This window comes from Zootermopsis nevadensis, unplaced genomic scaffold (assembly GCF_977971745.1).
Source record: "Zootermopsis nevadensis isolate Lab colony 2312 unplaced genomic scaffold, Znev_1.0 Znev_ptg000008l, whole genome shotgun sequence".
Taxonomy (NCBI): Eukaryota; Metazoa; Arthropoda; class Insecta; order Blattodea; family Termopsidae; genus Zootermopsis; species Zootermopsis nevadensis.
In genome coordinates, this window is record NW_028259140.1 from 4,074,920 (window position 1) to 4,093,714 (window position 18,795).

The window sequence follows — 18,795 nt, forward strand, 5'->3', positions numbered from 1 at the left end:
GAAATTTCATCTTATTGCATCATCATGTCCACGTGTTTCTGTCGTATAAATAGCGTTTGACAATTTGGCGTTTTTAATAAAACTTGGTATTAGTATAATACTACAAGAGATTACACATTTGTATGATTTTGAAACACTCGCATCACAAGCAACACTAATACGTTGCTAGAGCCAAATTATAAAATGGGGGTTAGTGTTGTTACTTCTGTAAAAACAATTTGTTTGCCAAACGTAAAATAACTAGTCGCTATAGGTGGTTTCTTGCCTGAGAAGGTTTTACATGTTAACGCAGTGGGTGCACAGTTATTTTATAATGGAATATTTTAGAGAATATAGCAGGTCGAAACAAAATGACGTGGCGCTGTATCGGTCGTAATTGTAATGCTGAACTGTATATCAGTTCTACTGCGTGTGGCTAGAGTGGTGGCGCTATATCGGGGAATTCCCTTTGAAATTGAATGGGGAATTTCTTATCCGAGATTGTCATAGGCGTAGTGTTAGGGTGGATGTGTATAGAGGGGAATAGTATCGAGGTCTGACTATACAGCACTTCCCTGAGCCACTCCTAGAACAACACATTTTATCTGTGACAGTCATCACCAGGAACTTGCTACAGTAGTATGCTTATGTAAACTGGTGGAGTTTCAAAAGGTAAATACGGTGTTGTAACGCGATAAGTTCAGAAAACTTAAGATAAAATAAATTGAAACATTGAAAACACAGGCCAATATTCAGGCCTGAAGACAGTATGTTCTCCGAAACGTCGATACATACCTACAAGTTTATATAGCGTTAAATACCCCAGAATACCAATATCTTGGTCGTGAGAATGTAAAGTCTTCTGATTAGTCCTGTTTTTTTTGCTGACAAAGATGATAATTCTGCATAACAAAACAAAACCCATAGTGAGCTCTAACAGAGCAGAGTACTAGCTCTAGAGGAAGCATTCTGGTGTTGCGTAAGACAATCCTGTCTTCAGAACCTCAGACACGGCTTGACAGTCCTGTAGGAGGCCAAGGTTGTGGATCAAACTGAATCACTGAAGTTCAGTTGACTACAGAAGTCCCAGGACAGATTTAAATATGATCAGTTCGAGAAGCAGAAGAACAATTTGGCGTATCGATTGAAGTGCGAGATAGGTCTGAGTGTTGAAGAACTGAGAAGTTCTCAGCGGACGGCAGAACTGGTAAGTTCAATGCAGTGCCGTTGAACATGGTTTTCTTATTAACAGTAACAATATTTTAAAACATCTGTCTAACATTTCAGTCCAACACACGCACTCTTGCTTTGTGCTCGGTTAGTCCTGGGTTCAAATCTCCTACCTGACTGAGGTTTTATGTGTTTTCCTCAGTACCTCCAAGCAAATACCATGATAGTACCGGCGAAGACCACTCCTTTCCGTGACAACGTATTTGAATAGACCGAAAGTAAATTCATATAAATGCTTGGTAAGAGATTGATATTTCATTTTGGTAAGGTAAGGTAGGGCAGATTGTCTTTAATTTTCTTGTTTGGAAAGAAGATGGAAGTGCTGAAAGCCACTTTATAACACACGGAAAATTTCGAGCTTCCATCATGTCGTTTTACGTTCTACAGAAAATTACATCGATAAAAGTTCCTTATTTTCTGACGATCTGATAACTTACACAATTTCAGGATCCTGTATTAAGTGGCTCTAGTATCGCTCTCACCACAAAAGTTAGTGCGTACGCCGTGTTGTTAATGATTGTGGGCAGTTACAATGTTACGATATTATGTAGACGTAAAACGCTCGTACCAGACATCGTGAAAATCGGTCAGTTGGTTCTGACGTCCAAAAGAAGACAGGCACAGGCAGCGTGATGATACAATATTCATACTATTTTTTACTTTAAGAAAGAAAATTAGACTACGAAGAAGGCAGATGGAGTAAAATGAACGACGTCACATTTATTGATAACGATAATCGGGAATATAATCAGACATGCGAGACGCGAGCGTTACTAAAGACCTTTGCGTCAGAAACTACGAAGCACACTGGAATTAATACTGAGAAGTTAAGGTTATATCAGTGTTATTATTTATATTTATTTAGTGTTCTGTCTGACGACAGGTCCATATGAACAGGATCCTTCCATCCTTTTCTCGGACTGGGACCTGTTCATATACGTTCTTGGCAGATGATCCAGAAGTGGTTTGCCATTGCCTTCTTCTGTGTAATTGTTGGGATGCCACGGAGAAACCGGGGAAGCCCCCGGAGGAAAACTCCGTGTTGCCTAGACCACGGCCTTGCCCAACACAAGTTATAAATTCGGGCACCGCCGGGAATCGAACCCAAGACCCCAGGATTACAAGGCCAGCGTTCTAACCGCTAGACCACCGGTTTAAATGCCATGTAACTAGAATGTTTGGGTGTCTCTCTCCTTGTATGCTACTGGGTAATTATTTCGAAGACGTCTGATCATCTTCGTCTGAAACAAACTTGATTGATAGGTTTAGTTGGTGTTGGTTTTTCTAAGCTGTTCTTCAAGTGTGAACTGGGTTATAATTATGTTCAGAACTTTTCTGTTGCAAGTATGGTCGGAAGGAAGAAAGGAAGTTAGGTTTTGTTGACTTATTTTTGTGTGTTGAAAATGAGGAAGGGCTGTCGGTTTCTGGCGACCATATCCGTACTAAGCTGATAGGACGAAGACTTACTACGATCGTCTCTTTCCGGATGTAGAAGGTTGATCACTTTTAATTTGTTGTCAGAATACCTGCTCGAAAAGCGACCATCTGCTTTGTAAACCCGACATTCCTGTCTTCTGGGTTCTTGTGACGTTTAAGTATGTTATATTTTACTGACGTTAAAGAGGTCTTGTTGCTTCAGTCTTCAGGGCGATGGCTCGTTTGATAGAAATGTGCTTTCACGATCGAAACTGTGTTAGTTTACAGACTGATTTACAGATAAGCCTTGATTTAAAGGAATTATGACTCTGAAATTAACAAAGCTGCGATTTGATACGTAGAATACTACATTGGAGCAAACTTTAAGTTTAAATTTTGAAATTTATACTTAAAATATAAAATTTACATTATGACAGCCTTTAGTTTATTTCAGAGTTATAATTTATTTGTTGGGGACTTAATTGTGACTCACTTTATACAGTCACGACTTATTGACCTTCAGAAATCACGTTTTCAATATTGGACGTGTTAAATGCTGTTTCTATCTAGTGAACGACGACATACTGCTCTTATTGTTCACACTATTAGCCTAAGTTATATTATCATAATAAACACAAAACAAACAGAGGCCTAACATTCTATCGCCTTTAGGCTGGAAACGCGACATGCAATCCAGGAGGATCGTGTCTCAGTCACCCAGTGCCAACTTCGGCAGACTCAGGTAGTGCTTGCTAGCATTGCCTAGCTTTGCCTAGCATTGCCTAGCATTGCCTAGCTTTGCCTAGCTTTCCCGCATCCAAACACGCGAACCAAACACGAGAGTATTGACGAAAAGCGGTCAGGCACACCGCGAGGTCACCTTACTCAGAAGTTACCTCGTTTCCAGGTGGAATTCAATTGTGGTGTATTCACTTACTTAATGGAAACAAGTTACGTTGTTAACATCCACGTTATGTAAAATTTCTGTTCGTCCCTCAAAGAAAACAACACATAACTATGACAAAGATAAGTTGGTTAATGATGTTTGCTCTAAGAATCATATGTACTTAACCGATAAATACATTCTGTGGGTAAAATGCAGAGTTATTGATTGTTAAAGCAGGTGGTATATATAGTTGGTTATCAGTGGACTCTAAAAGTTAGATGGGGTAAATCCTAACCACTTAAAGTACTTGTAACTATGACAGTTCTACGTGTATAAGCAGGTGAAACCTAAGAGTTTCAATGTCGGGTCTTAAAAGAATTTCAAAGACTAAAAGGACTGAGGCTTACTAGTAAGAAACTAGTTTGGGGTGTTGGATAAACTGTGTTCAAAAATGTCTGTACAATTACGTTTCAGTGTCACTTCTTACGACTTACGTAGACCCACACGTTGCTGCTGAGGTTATGAATGTCGTTCTCCTAAATACTTCAATTAATACTGCATGCATGCCCGCCGAGACAAGGATATTGATTGACGGCGACATCACTTGACCTATTAGCCTACGTAAGACGTTTCACCCATCATCCTTTGTCGTCAATCATCGCGTGACTTTATTTTTGGAGCTTCATAATTATGGGGAATGTGTACCATGACTGTCGTATGCACGTGGGGAGGACAGTTATGGGCATTTAAATAAATTATATCGATAGCCACGTGGAATTTTAATATGAGAATGATGGTACATCCCAGTTATAAAAAACTAATCTGGTAGGAAACGCGAGTGCTATGGAACAGGGGTTCTCAACTTGCGAGCCGCATGATTTCCACCGATGTGTTCCGTACGGCCCGGTTACGTATCTGTAATATTGTGTCACCCCGTTTGATGAAAAGTAGCCACTTGATATAAAGCTATATATATTCTTAATGTGCTCGGTATTTTACGGTGCCAATCAGTGTAAGAAACAGTTGAACTTGATTAAGAATGACAGTTCTTATATGTGGACCCTTGAATCGTAACGAAAAATAAATCATGATACTAAAAAATATTGTCCAGGTAAAAACAGTGCCAGATGATAACCTGTTTGCAGTAGTAGGCGTAATTTAATATAATTTTTAATAATTTGTATCTTATATGCGTCATGTTTGTGTTTGATTAAATATATTTATTTTGTACAGTCTATACACAAACGTTTGAAGTTTATTGGTGTTATAAAAATTATATAATATTAAAACATTTTGTTGTGTAAAATATTATATTAGCGCTCTTAATCGTAAATACGATTTTACATTATATTTTTTAGCGCTTTTTATTTAAAACGACATGTTTCGACGGGTAATACCGTCGTCTTCAGGTTTTTATCAATTTATAATATTTTAAAAACTATTAGATATTTAATGCAATATATTGCATTAAATATCTAATAGTCGAAACATGTCGTTTTAAATAAAAAGCGCTAAAAAATATAATGTAAAATCGTATTTACGATTAAGAGCGCTAATATAATATTTTACACAACAAAATGTTTTAATATTATATAATTTTTATAACACCAATAAACTTCAAACGTTTGTGTATAGACTGTACAAAATAAATATATTTATTTTTTAATAAACTGAAAGTAGGTGGTATAAAGAATTGTAACTGGGCTTCAAAGAGTTAATTATCGCCTCTGGAGTGGCATTGACCGTGCAACAAGGTTGTTGGATGGCGTTTTATGTGAAGTTATCAAAAGCAAAAATTGTTATGAAACCACATTCTTTAACAATCCGCGTTATTCCCATAGAATGTACATGTGTTTCTTATGATTCCCAGAATAAACAGCGGTTATATCCTTAAATATTATTAACCGACTGTTCTTTGTAATGGAGATGGGTTGTGTTTTCTGTGAGGTATGAACTGAGTTATTAAATATTTATACGAGCTTCGGATTGAAAGAGCAATGTGTTTAATCTCGATGAGTTATTGAAATCTTTTCGTGAACCTCATGACATTCTCTCTAAAGTTGCTGGAATTAAATTACATTTTTTGAAAGAAGGCAAATGAGATAGATTCCATAAAAGCCTGTTTCTGAGGACGTCGTCTTGGTGGTATTAAAGCTGCTCAGATATACGTTGATGAAATTCCTCAGCGACTGCTTACATATTTTGTGTTGGAACCCCGTGATAATTACGGTAGAGTTCATAGAGAGATTCTGTCCGCGGGAGAAGAATTGTGCATACATGGAACAGCCTTTAATTCTAAGAAACCGAAAATAAAGAAAAAGATCAACTTTGTAGCTTCGTATATCCGATTTTAGTAGATTGCCATTTGCAGTGTAGCGCAGTGAATATTAAACCATCTGTGCCCATGCCCGCATTAGCAGAGTTTTCTACTGTTTATACACTGGCAAAATGTAGGCATGTTCTTGACTTCTTTGTCATCCGGTACCTGGAGCGGTTTTGATGTTTGTGGGAGGGGAACCGAATTCTGCCATCAATATTTTAGGGCGTTCTCCTGTCACAAGTGCCTCGTTCAACACTCGCCCCAATTTTGTTGTTGGTGTATATCATCCTGTTTTGAGACACAATTTCCCTTTTGGGTATTCTTTCAGACTTTTTTTGTTTAAGGCTAACACAATGTGAAACATTTCTTGTGGACACTGATCGTCTGCAGTGTACACTAGTAATCAATCAACTTTTAACTTAGTGAGTGTTTTCACCGACTGTCTTTTGTTCATTGCAGTTTCAATGCAATTTAAAAGCCCAGCGGATGTGTGTCTCTAGTAGGTTAAACGTTAATTAAGGTAGTGTTTACAAACTGTGTACCGCGATACCCCTTGGTTCCGCGAGAGAAAACTTGCTGATGACGCACTAACTCATTTTACACAACGCCTTTTCTATCATAAGAGCATAGTTAACTTTATGCATTGCTGTATTTCTTTTTGAGTCACACTGTACTAATTTAGGGAAACAAAATTATCGCGCACTGTTTTGCGCATTTTTATCGTAACTGTCTGTGTCGACCGGAGAGCGATTTTAGGACATTCGGCAGTTCTTCATGACAATTTTAATTGCTGTTAAATGACACTTGTTGCTGCAATACGTTTCGCTACTTAGAGGTAGCCCACTTCTTAACACTTCGAATCTGAAGCTTCTTTAATAGTATTTCAGGATCCATTGCGTACCGCCGAGAAAACGCAACACTTGCCCGTTACAAATATCAACTGGTTAATGCTGTTTAAGGAGATAGTCGATGTTTATAGTGAGAATTATACGAAACACATAAATACAAAATGAAGAGTTATTGAATGTTGAAGCAGGGACACGTAGTTATTTTGTGCTTTAAAGGTTCAAATGAGATTGACAAAAAGTTTGCCGACCTTCAATTAGCGTTTAGGTAGGGATTGTCTGTACTTTGATCAGTACGTTTGGAAATTGTCTTGGCCTGTGGCCAGGAACACGGAGGAGGTATATCTTATCGTCTGTCACGCTCCGCTTTGTTTCTCATTTAGTGCTAGAGTCATGGTCAACGAACATTTCCATCTGTGGTTTAACAGACACGTTCCTTTCATTACAGGTGAGTTGTTTCACGCCTACATTTGAGACACGTAATTGTTTAAAAATGCTGAGGCTGTCTAATCATCAAACAGGTCATCTGGGGACATACAAGCATGTCTTACATTAACGCGTTTAATGTTCATTCGGTAAGTTAGGTTACAGAACTATTTGAGTTTACGAGGTGCGATCGGAAAGTTTCAAGACTGCGCCTATAAAAACCCGTACACTTATCTCAGGTATTAAATTCATCCATCACCCTCGAAGTAGTTCCCCTGGGAGTGAACACAACGATCCCAGCGCCGCTGCCAAGCCTGGAAGCATCCCTGGAAATCTTTCTTTGTCGTAGGAGATGTTTGCGGTGCTTTGGACGAAGAGTACGTCTACGCAGTTAATAATGCAGCCATGTTTTAGCTGAATTTCTCATAAAGAGAGATTGATAGGAAGCACAATCTTGGTCATTCTCTTTCCGCTAATTGAGTAAGAATAATTTGGATGCCAACTGTCGCTTAATGGGTCAATAAATTCTCTATCTTTTATGGGACCCAAAGATTCATTACTGTGTTCACAAGAACCAGCATATACTTTTATTAAATTTCATCTTATTTGGTACTTTAGTTACCAGACAGTTCTGTTCGCAGCGGACAACATCCCTCCAGAATGAAGTATGCGAATTCATTCAACGAGTTTGGGTGCCAATTTATCACGAAACTATAATTTTACAAATAGCCTGATATTTCTTACAACATTTTGCAGAATAAATGTCGTCAAATTCTATTTCCTTTTAGAGAAATAGAAAGCTATGGAACAGCGAAATTCAGAGATATTCCAGCATTTGTTTATAAGAAGTAGAATAAATTTGTTTTAATATTAGATGAATCTGGCGTCTTCACGCGCGACCTACTTTGGTTTGCAACCCCCCCCCCCCCCCACACACACACACAAGAACACGCTACACGAAGGGAGGTCAGGTCACATTGTGTCTATTGTATTTCATATGAATGGTGTTCGATATATCGATAAGATAGATGTCTGTGCTACTCTGTAGAATGTATTCTATTCTTCTTTTTCTTTAAAGCAAACCTCTCAGGATCGGGCAGACATCATATCGATCCACGAAGACGTGGGATATAAGTATCCTCACTTGTCCTATTCCCATGGCTTCAACATATTTAATTTCGAAGACAAAACTCACATGGGATACGGAATGTAACCTGTGAATATGGGGCAAGAGGGTATTGGCAAAGTGTTCATGTTTGCATCGCTTAGATATATGTACAACGTATACCATTAAAAATGCATCAAAATAATTTGATGCTGTTCGCGAAGCATCTAACGATGCGTATACAGTCGAGGAATTATCGAATAACACAACAGTATAACGACTAGTAGCAAAATTTCGGGACACTGGAAATGTTTCTGACTTGTGCTTATGGAGCAACGGTACCGATTTTAAACAGTGCCTCAGTTATAAAAATAGTATATAGCTGAACTGAAAGAATTAAATATTTCCATCGATTTCGTCGTTCTTTGCGTGACGATGTTCATGTGTTTTAGGGCTGCGTTTAAAATGGAACGCTCTGTAGCATATCGAAGAGCCATCAATACTAAAAGAGATAGGTGGATCGAAGGTAGACTGTCACAGATCGAGGCCTTTGAGGTCCTGAATTATTTGTTGCTGATGAATCAGAAACTTATTTCAAAATATATCCACAGAATCAGTTAAAAACCTGTTAAGAGGAAGACAAGGCTAAGGGACATTTTTAATGAAAAGTGACCGCTTTGTCGCAAATAAACATGCTTCTCTGTCCATTGATTTAGCGTGCACCAAGTTCTTAAACATTAATACGATACTTAAAATAACTCCGCAAAGTGTGCATTCGTGCTGTCGCTTGTAAACTTGACAATTAGGAATCAATTTTCCTACATGTAAAAGGGGAAGCTACTACATGTGTCCCAATAGAGGACCAGACGTGAAAGAGTATTTAATTTGACTGCTTTGGCGACCAGAAGATACCTTAAAATTTCTCGACAGGTGTACTGGATAAGTTGCCAAATGAATTGTTAATGACTGTGCTGTAGACTACTAGCTCGTAATTTTATCAAGAAGCAGTGGATTAAGCTATCATAAACGTACCATCTGTCACCTGGGAGATGGATGTGTTTTATCGCCGCTAATCATTAAACTCGTCGTCAGCATCACCTTCCTTCACTTTGTGGGTTGGGGGGGGGGGGGGGTAGTCCACTATTCATGCATAAGACACAAGGCCCGACCTGACAAAGGCTACGTTTTGTTTAACTGATGAACATAATTTGGACTGTTTTTTAGACTATGTGGTGTTCCCGTTCTAATATAAATGACAGGACATCACAGTCGAGCGGTTAGCATTCAACGTTTCGTAATCGAAGGTTCCTGGTTCTAACTTAAAATTAACGCAAAACAGGCCACGATCGACATTTTCTACATTCTGCAAACTTAATTGATGCGTTCATCCTACATAATCTGTTCAAGTGGAAAGGTACTGTTAAATAATCCAAGAATAAATCAGTATAAATAGACTCAACTGCGTAAATAACCCAGTTAAATTATTTATATACACACCGCAAACTTAAAGTTGTCCCGGGCACTTGTTAAGCACCGCGCTGTGATGACGTAGGGGGTATAGGAGTATAGCTTCTGTTAAATTGTAGATTATTTTTATTACCTCACGTTACCGTACGTGTTACTGTGGACATGTTGCAGTTCACTGATACGTAAATGACGAAAATATGACTGTCATAATAACTATCTTTATATAATAGTATAATAGACAAATTTAGTTATTTGTTTGGTGATTATTTTTTGAAATTATTATTATCGTATTAATATAACATACGTACTTTCAACTGGTATTTCTGAAATGAATAAATGTAAATTTTAAACGTTTTTCTCTTTATCTGCTGATTCATTTGTTTACTAGACAACATAGAGGGCCCTGGATTTGTCTCTGTACATACTGACCATATGTGGTCTTTGGACTGGGTACCGTTCTTGGTCTTGTCAATAAAAATTTATCTTTAAGCAATACAGATTTTACCGTCATTCTTGAAGGGTAATTTACCATGTCCATAAAAAACCTTTACAACTTCAAGACTTGATAAAAAATTAATGAGTCAAGATAACTGGATGGGGTTTGTTACTTGTTAAACAGCGTCTCTCAAAGTTTTATGCACATAAGTCAGTAAGTAAGTCAGACGTTGTTTAACATGCAAAAAGTATCATCACGTTATCTTGTCTCATTTTTTTATTTAGTGTTGAAGTTGTAAAGGTTTTTTATGGACACCCTGTATATTATAAAGCACTACACCTTCAGGTTTTACTTTAAAATATACAGTAACCATTGTGGACTTCAGCTAGCACTGACCTCTAAAACCCTCGTCATTGATAAATGGCTGTGTTGAGTCTGGATAAACTTGTGTTGTACAAATAATAGTTCAGATTAGTTCAGTTCATTTATTCATGTGCTTAACAACAGCGAAACCAGGTCAATAACATCAATAATAATAATAATAATAATAATTTACAGTCACATTTGAGGGTCACTTAAAATTTTATGCGTTAATATTTCAGGGGTAGTGCTACTGCATAAGACTTGCTTTCAAGACACTGAGCGAAGCCAAGCCAAGAAGTCTTCGAGCTGGCGAACACAGGGATCGTTGCATGTAGCCGCTCGGCGCTACTGGAAGTCGAAAGCTGGCTCATCTACCATTGGCTCGCCAGGGACTGTCCCTGTAAGTTTATCCTTAGGGACATGTAGTCATCATTATATATGAGTATGTTGTTGATAAACCCAAAATATCACAAAGAACACTTTAAATTAAATTTCTTCCGTAAAATAATAATTCCTTAAAGCAAGACTATTGAGTAATAGCACTATAATTATACCTTGAAATGGAAGTAAAGAAGATTGTCTTGAAAGTAGATTTGTGATGATTTCTTTTCGGTAAGATAGTTCAGAAGAACTTAAATGCATTGCACCTAAACACAACACAAGATTCCGTGACTGACTTAAGTCAAACCATTTTCATCACAGTTAATGGACTTTTGAACCAAAAGTGTCAAATGTCCCTATTGGCTGTTCAGAAATCATAATATGTATTTGTGGCCAGGTCTGCTGTTTTTTTTGGGCAATTCCTTCGAACCCCTAAGTAACTATGAATTTTCTTTTGATTCTTAATTTGTGCCAGCTCTGTCACGGAAGATATTTTGCAGAGATTCATTCACCTGATCTTGCGTATGAAATAAATCTTAAAACACAGTTTGATTTTAGGATTCTCACTTCAGATGATGTTTAAATATAATGGTTCAGTACTGAAATGCAAGTCAGGTAACAGCGTGTTCTGCGATTTAAAATTCTCAAGGTCATATCTTTTCACGCTTATTTCTCCCAAACCGTAAATACCTGGTTGACCATACTCATGTCACAATGACGTCACGTATAGGACAAGATAATATGGATGTCACAACAATATCAGCCCAGTAGTTTCCCAGATACATGACTTTAAAATTCTAAAGGTCATATATTTTCACGCTTATTTCTCCCAAACCGTAAATACCTGGTTGACCACACTCATGTCACAATGACGCCACGTATAGGTCAAGGTAATATGTAAGTCACAACAATATCAGCCCAGTAGTTTCCCAGATACATGACTTTAAAAGTCTCAAGGTCATATCTTTTCACGCTTATTTCTCCCAAACCGTAAATACCTGGTTGACCACACTCATGTCACAATGACGTCACGTATAGGACAAGATAATGTGGAAGTCACAACAATATCAGCTGAGTAGTTTCCCAGATACATGACTTTAAAATTCTCAAGGTCAAATCTCTTCACGCTTATTTCTCCCAAACCGTAAATACCTGGTTGACCACACTCATGTCACAATGACGTCACGTATAGGACAAGGTAATGTGGAAGTCACAACAATATCAGCCCAGTAGTTTCCCAGATACATGTCTTTAAAATTCTCAAGGTCATATCTTTTCACGCTTATTTCTCCCAAACCGTAAATACCTGGTTGACCACACTCATGTCACAATGACGTCACGTATAGGACAAGGTAATGTGGAAGTCACAACAATATCAGCCCAGTAGTTTTCCAGATACATGACTTTAAAATTCTCAAGGTCAAATCTCTTCACGCTTATTTTTCCCTAACCGTAAATACCTGGTTGACCAAACTCATGTCACAATGACGCCACGTATAGGACAAGGTAATGTGGAAGTCACAACAATATCAGCCCAGTAGTTTCCCAGATACATGTCTTTAAAATTCTCAAGGTCATATCTTTTAACGCTTATTTCTCCCAAACCGTAAATACCTGGTTGACCACACTCATGTCACAATGACGTCACGTATAGGATAAGGTAATGTGGAAGTCAGAACAATATCAGCCGAATAGTTTCCCAGATACATGACTTTAAAATTCTCAAGGTCATATCTCTTCACGCTTATTTCTCCCAAACCGCAAATACCTGGTTGACCACACTCATGTCACAATGACGCCACGTATAGGACAAGGTAATGTGGAAGTCACAACAATATCAGACGAGTAGTTTCCCAGATACATGACTTTAAAATTATCAAGGTCATATCTTTTCACGCTTATTTCGCCCAAACCGTAAATACCTGGTTGACCACACTCATGTCACAATGACGTCACGTATAGGACAAGGTAATGTGGAAGTCACAACAATATCAGCCCAGTAGTTTCCCAGATACATGACTTTAAAATTCTCAAGGTCATATCTTTTCACGCTTATTTCTCCCAAACCATAAATACCTGGTTGACCACACTCATGTCACAATGACGTCACGTATAGGACAAGGTAATGTGGAAGTCACAACAATATCAGCCCAGTAGTTTCCCAGATACATGTCTTTAAAATTCTCAAGGTCATATCTTTTCACGCTTATTTCTCCCAAACCGTAAATACCTGGTTGACCACACTCATGTCACAATGACGTCACGTATAGGACAAGGTAATGTGGAAGTCACAACAATATCAGCCCAGTAGTTTTCCAGATACATGACTTTAAAATTCTCAAGGTCAAATCTCTTCACGCTTATTTTTCCCAAACCGTAAATACCTGGTTGACCAAACTCATGTCACAATGACGCCACGTATAGGACAAGGTAATGTGGAAGTCACAACAATATCAGCCCAGTAGTTTCCCAGATACATGTCTTTAAAATTCTCAAGGTCATATCTTTTCATGCGTATTTCTCCCAAACCGTAAATACCTGGTTGACCACACTCATGTCACAATGACGTCACGTATAGGACAAGGTAATGTGGAAGTCACAACAATATCAGCCCAGTGGTTTCCCAGATACATGACTTTAAAATTCTCAAGGTCATATATTTCACGCTTATTTCTCCCAAACCGTAAATACCTGGTTGACCACACTCATGTCACAATGACGCCACGTATAGGACAAGGTAATGTGGAAGTCACAACAATATCAGACCACTAGTTTTCCAGATACATGTCTTTAAAATTTTAAAGGTCATAACTTTTCACGCTTATTTCTCCCAAACCGTAAATACCTGGTTGACCACACTCATGTCACAATGACGTCACGTATAGGACAAGGTAATGTGGAAGTCACAACAATATCAGACCAGTAGTTTTCCAGATACATGTCTTTAAAATTTTAAAGGTCATATATTTTCACGCTTATTTATCCCAAACCGTAAATACCTGGTTGACCACACTCATGTCACAATGACGTCACGTATAGGACACGATAATGTGGAAGTCACAACAATATCAGCCCAGTAGTTTCCCAGATACATGTCTTTAAAATTCTCAAGGTCATATCTTTTCACGCTTATTTCTCCCAAACCGTAAATACCTGGTTGACCACACTCATGTCACAATGACGTCACGTGTAGGACAAGGTAATGTGGAAGTCACAACAATATCAGCCGAGTAGTTTCCCAGATACATGACTTTAAAATTCTCAAGGTCATATCTTTTCACGCTTATTTTTCCCAAACCGTAAATACCTGGTTGACCACACTCATGTCACAATGACGCCACGTATAGGACAAGGTAATGTGGAAGTCAGAACAATATCAGCCGAGTAGTTTCCCAGATACATGACTTTAAAATTCTCAAGGTCATATTTCTTCACGCTTATTTCTCCCAAACCGTAAATACCTGGTTGACCACACTCATGTCACAATGACGCCACGTATAGGACAAGGTAATGTGGAAGTCACAACAATATCAGCCCAGTAGTTTCCCAGATACATGTCTTTAAAATTCTCAAGGTCATATCTTTTCAAGCTTATTTCACCCAAACCGTAAATACCTGGTTGACCAAACTCATGTCACAATGACGCCACGTATAGGACAAGGTAATGTGGAAGTCAGAACAATATCAGCCGAGTAGTTTCCCAGATACATGACTTTAAAATTCTCAAGGTCATATCTCTTCACGCTTATTTCTCCCAAACCGTAAATACCTCGTTGACCACACTCATGTCACAATGACGCCACGTATAGGACAAGGTAATGTGGAAGTCACAACAATATCAGCCTAGTAGTTTACCAGATACATGACTTTAAAATTCTCAAGGTCATATCTTTTCACGCTTATTTCGCCCAAACCGTAAATACCTGGTTGACCACACTCATGTCACAATGACGTCACGTATAGGATAAGGTAATGTGGAAGTCACAACAATATCAGCCCAGTAGTTTTCCAGATACATGACTTTAAAATTCTCAAGGTCAAATCTCTTCACGCTTATTTTTCCCAAACCGTAAATACCTGGTTGACCAAACTCATGTCACAATGACGCCACGTATATTACAAGGTAATGTGGAAGTCACAACAATATCAGCCCAGTAGTTTCCCAGATACATGTCTTTAAAATTCTCAAGGTCATATCTTTTCACGCTTATTTCTCCCAAACCGTAAATACCTGGTTGACCACACTCATGTCACAATGACGTCACGTATAGGATAAGGTAATGTGGAAGTCAGAACAATATCAGCCGAGTAGTTTCCCAGATACATGACTTTAAAATTCTCAAGGTCATATCTCTTCACGCTTATTTCTCCCAAACCGTAAATACCTGGTTGACCACACTCATGTCACAATGACGCCACGTATAGGACAAGGTAATGTGGAAATCACAACAATATCAGCCGAATAGTTTCCCAGATACATGACTTTAAAATTATCAAGGTCATATCTTTTCACGCTTATTTCGCCCAAACCGTAAATACCTGGTTGACCACACTCATGTCACAATGACGTCACGTATAGGACAAGGTAATGTGGAAGTCACAACAATATCAGCCCAGTGGTTTCCCAGATACATGACTTTAAAATTCTCAAGGTCATATATTTCACGCTTATTTCTCCCAAACCATAAATACCTGGTTGACCACACTCATGTCACAATGACGTCACGTATAGGACAAGGTAATGTGGAAGTCACAACAATATCAGACCACTAGTTTTCCAGATACATGTCTTTAAAATTTTAAAGGTCATATTTTTCACGCTTATTTCTCCCAAACCGTAAATACCTGGTTGACCACACTCATGTCACAATGACGTCACGTATAGGACAAGATAATGTGGAAGTCACAACAATATCAGCTCAGTAGTTTCCCAGATACATGTCTTTAAAATTCTCAAGGTCATATCTTTTCACGCTTGTTTCTCCCAAACCGTAAATACCTGGTTGACCACACTCATGTCACTATGACTCCACGTATAGGACAAGGTAATATGTAAGTCACAACAATATCAGCCCAGTAGTTTCCCAGATACATGTCTTTAAAATTCTCAAGGTCATATCTTTTCACGCTTATTTCTCCCAAACCGTAAATACCTGGTTGACCACACTCATGTCACAATGACGTCAAATGTAGGACAAGGTAATGTGGAAGTCACAACAATATCAGCCGAGTAGTTTCCCAGATACATGACTTTAAAATTCTCAAGGTCATATCTTTTCACGCTTATTTTTCCCAAACCGTAAATACCTGGTTGACCACACTCATGTCACAATGACGCAACGTATAGGACAAGGTAATGTGGAAGTCAGAACAATATCAGCCGAGTAGTTTCCCAGATACATGACTTTAAAATTCTCAAGGTCATATCTCTTCACGCTTATTTCTCCCAAACCGTAAATACCTGGTTGACCACACTCATGTCACAATGACGCCACGTATAGGACAAGGTAATGAGGAAGTCACAACAATATCAGCCCAGTAGTTTCCCAGATACATGTCTTTAAAATTCTCAAGGTCATATCTTTTCAAGCTTATTTCTCCCAAACCGTAAATACCTGGTTGACCACACTCATGTCACAATGACGTCACGTATAGGACAAGGTAATGTGGAAGTCACAACAATATCAGCCAAGTAGTTTCCCAGATACATGACTTTAAAAGTCTCAAGGTCATATCTCTTCACGCTTATTTCTCCCAAACCGTAAATACCTCGTTGACCACACTCATGTCACAATGACGCCACGTATAGGACAAGGTAATGAGGAAGTCACAACAATATCAGCCCAGTAGTTTCCCAGATACATGTCTTTAAAATTCTCAAGGTCATATCTTTTCAAGCTTATTTCTCCCAAACCGTAAATACCTGGTTGACCACACTCATGTCACAATGACGTCACGTATAGGACAAGGTAATGTGGAAGTCACAACAATATCAGCCAAGTAGTTTCCCAGATACATGACTTTAAAAGTCTCAAGGTCATATCTATTCACGCTTATTTCTCCCAAACCGTAAATACCTCGTTGACCACACTCATGTCACAATGACGCCACGTATAGGACAAGGTAATGTGGAAGTCACAACAATATCAGACCAGTAGTTTTCCAGATACATGTTTTTAAATTTTAAAGGTCATATCTTTTCACGCTTATTTCTCCCAAACCGTAAATACCTGGTTGACCACACTCATGTCACAATGACGTCACGTATAGGATAAGGTAATGTGGAAGTCAGAACAATATCAGCCGAGTAGTTTCCCAGATACATGACTTTAAAATTCTCAAGGTCATATCTCTTCACGCTTATTTCTCCCAAACCGTAAATACCTGGTTGACCACACTCATGTCACAATGACGCCACGTATAGGACAAGGTAATGTGGAAGTCAGAACAATATCAGCCGAGTAGTTTCCCAGATACATGACTTTAAAATTATCAAGGTCATATCTTTTCACGCTTATTTCGTCCAAACCGTAAATACCTGGTTGACCACACTCATGTCACAATGACGTCACGTATAGGACAAGGTAATGTGGAAGTCACAACAATATCAGCCCAGTGGTTTCCCAGATACATGACTTTAAAATTCTCAAGGTCATATCTCTTCACGCTTATTTCTCCCAAACCGTAAATACCTGGTTGACCACACTCATGTCACAATGACGCCACGTATAGGACAAGGTAATGTGGAAGTCACAACAATATCAGCCCAGTAGTTTCCCAGATACATGTCTTTAAAATTCTCAAGGTCATATCTTTTCCAGCTTATTTCACCCAAACCGTAAATACCTGGTTGACCAAACTCATGTCACAATGACGCCACGTATAGGACAAGGTAATGTGGAAGTCAGAACAATATCAGCCCAGTAGTTTCCCAGATACATGACTTTAAAATTCTCAAGGTCATATCTCTTCACGCTTATTTCTCCCAAACCGTAAATACCTCGTTGACCACACTCATGTCACAATGACGCCACGTATAGGACAAGGTATTGTGGAAGTCACAACAATATCAGCCTAGTAGTTTACCAGATACATGACTTTAAAATTCTCAAGGTCATATCTTTTCACGCTTATTTCGCCCAAACCGTAAATACCTGGTTGACCACACTCATGTCACAATGACGTCACGTATAGGACAAGGTAATGTGGAAGTCACAACAATATCAGCCCAGTAGTTTTCCAGATACATGACTTTAAAATTCTCAAGGTCAAATCTCTTCACGCTTATTTTTCCCAAACCGTAAATACCTGGTTGACCAAACTCATGTCACAATGACGCCACGTATATTACAAGGTAATGTGGAAGTCACAACAATATCAGCCCAGTAGTTTCCCAGATACATGTCTTTAAAATTCTCAAGGTCATATCTTTTCACGCTTATTTCTCCCAAACCGTAAATACCTGGTTGACCACACTCATGTCACAATGACGTCACGTATAGGATAAGGTAATGTGGAAGTCAGAACAATATCAGCCGAGTAGTTTCCCAGATACATGACTTTAAAATTCTCAAGGTCATATCTCTTCACGCTTATTTCTCCCAAACCGTAAATACCTGGTTGACCACACTCATGTCACAATGACGCCACGTATAGGACAAGGTAATGTGGAAGTCACAACAATATCAGCCGAGTAGTTTCCCAGATACATGACTTTAAAATTATCAAGGTCATATCTTTTCACGCTTATTTCGCCCAAACCGTAAATACCTGGTTGACCACACTCATGTCACAATGACGTCACGTATAGGACAAGGTAATGTGGAAGTCACAACAATATCAGCCCAGTGGTTTCCCAGATACATGACTTTAAAATTCTCAAGGTCATATATTTCACGCTTATTTCTCCCAAACCATAAATACCTGGTTGACCACACTCAT

At 38.5% G+C, this 18,795-nt stretch overlaps 1 protein-coding gene across 5 annotated transcripts in view; it reads left to right on the forward strand.

Moving 5' to 3' along the window:
* Positions 1-18,795, forward strand: part of sigmar (Tumor necrosis factor alpha-induced protein 8-like protein sigmar) — a 47,245-nt gene that overhangs the window by 6,002 nt on the left and 22,448 nt on the right. For 3 of the 5 annotated variants that reach the window (XM_087344882.1, XM_087344886.1, XM_087344885.1), the window contains exon 2: positions 10,713-10,873. The gene's annotated coding sequence lies outside the window, so the exon portion shown is untranslated. Of the gene's footprint in view, positions 1-7,094; positions 7,252-10,712; positions 10,874-18,795 lie in introns of those variants that run through there. The other 2 variants (XM_087344883.1, XM_087344884.1) reach the window with 2 other exon arrangements.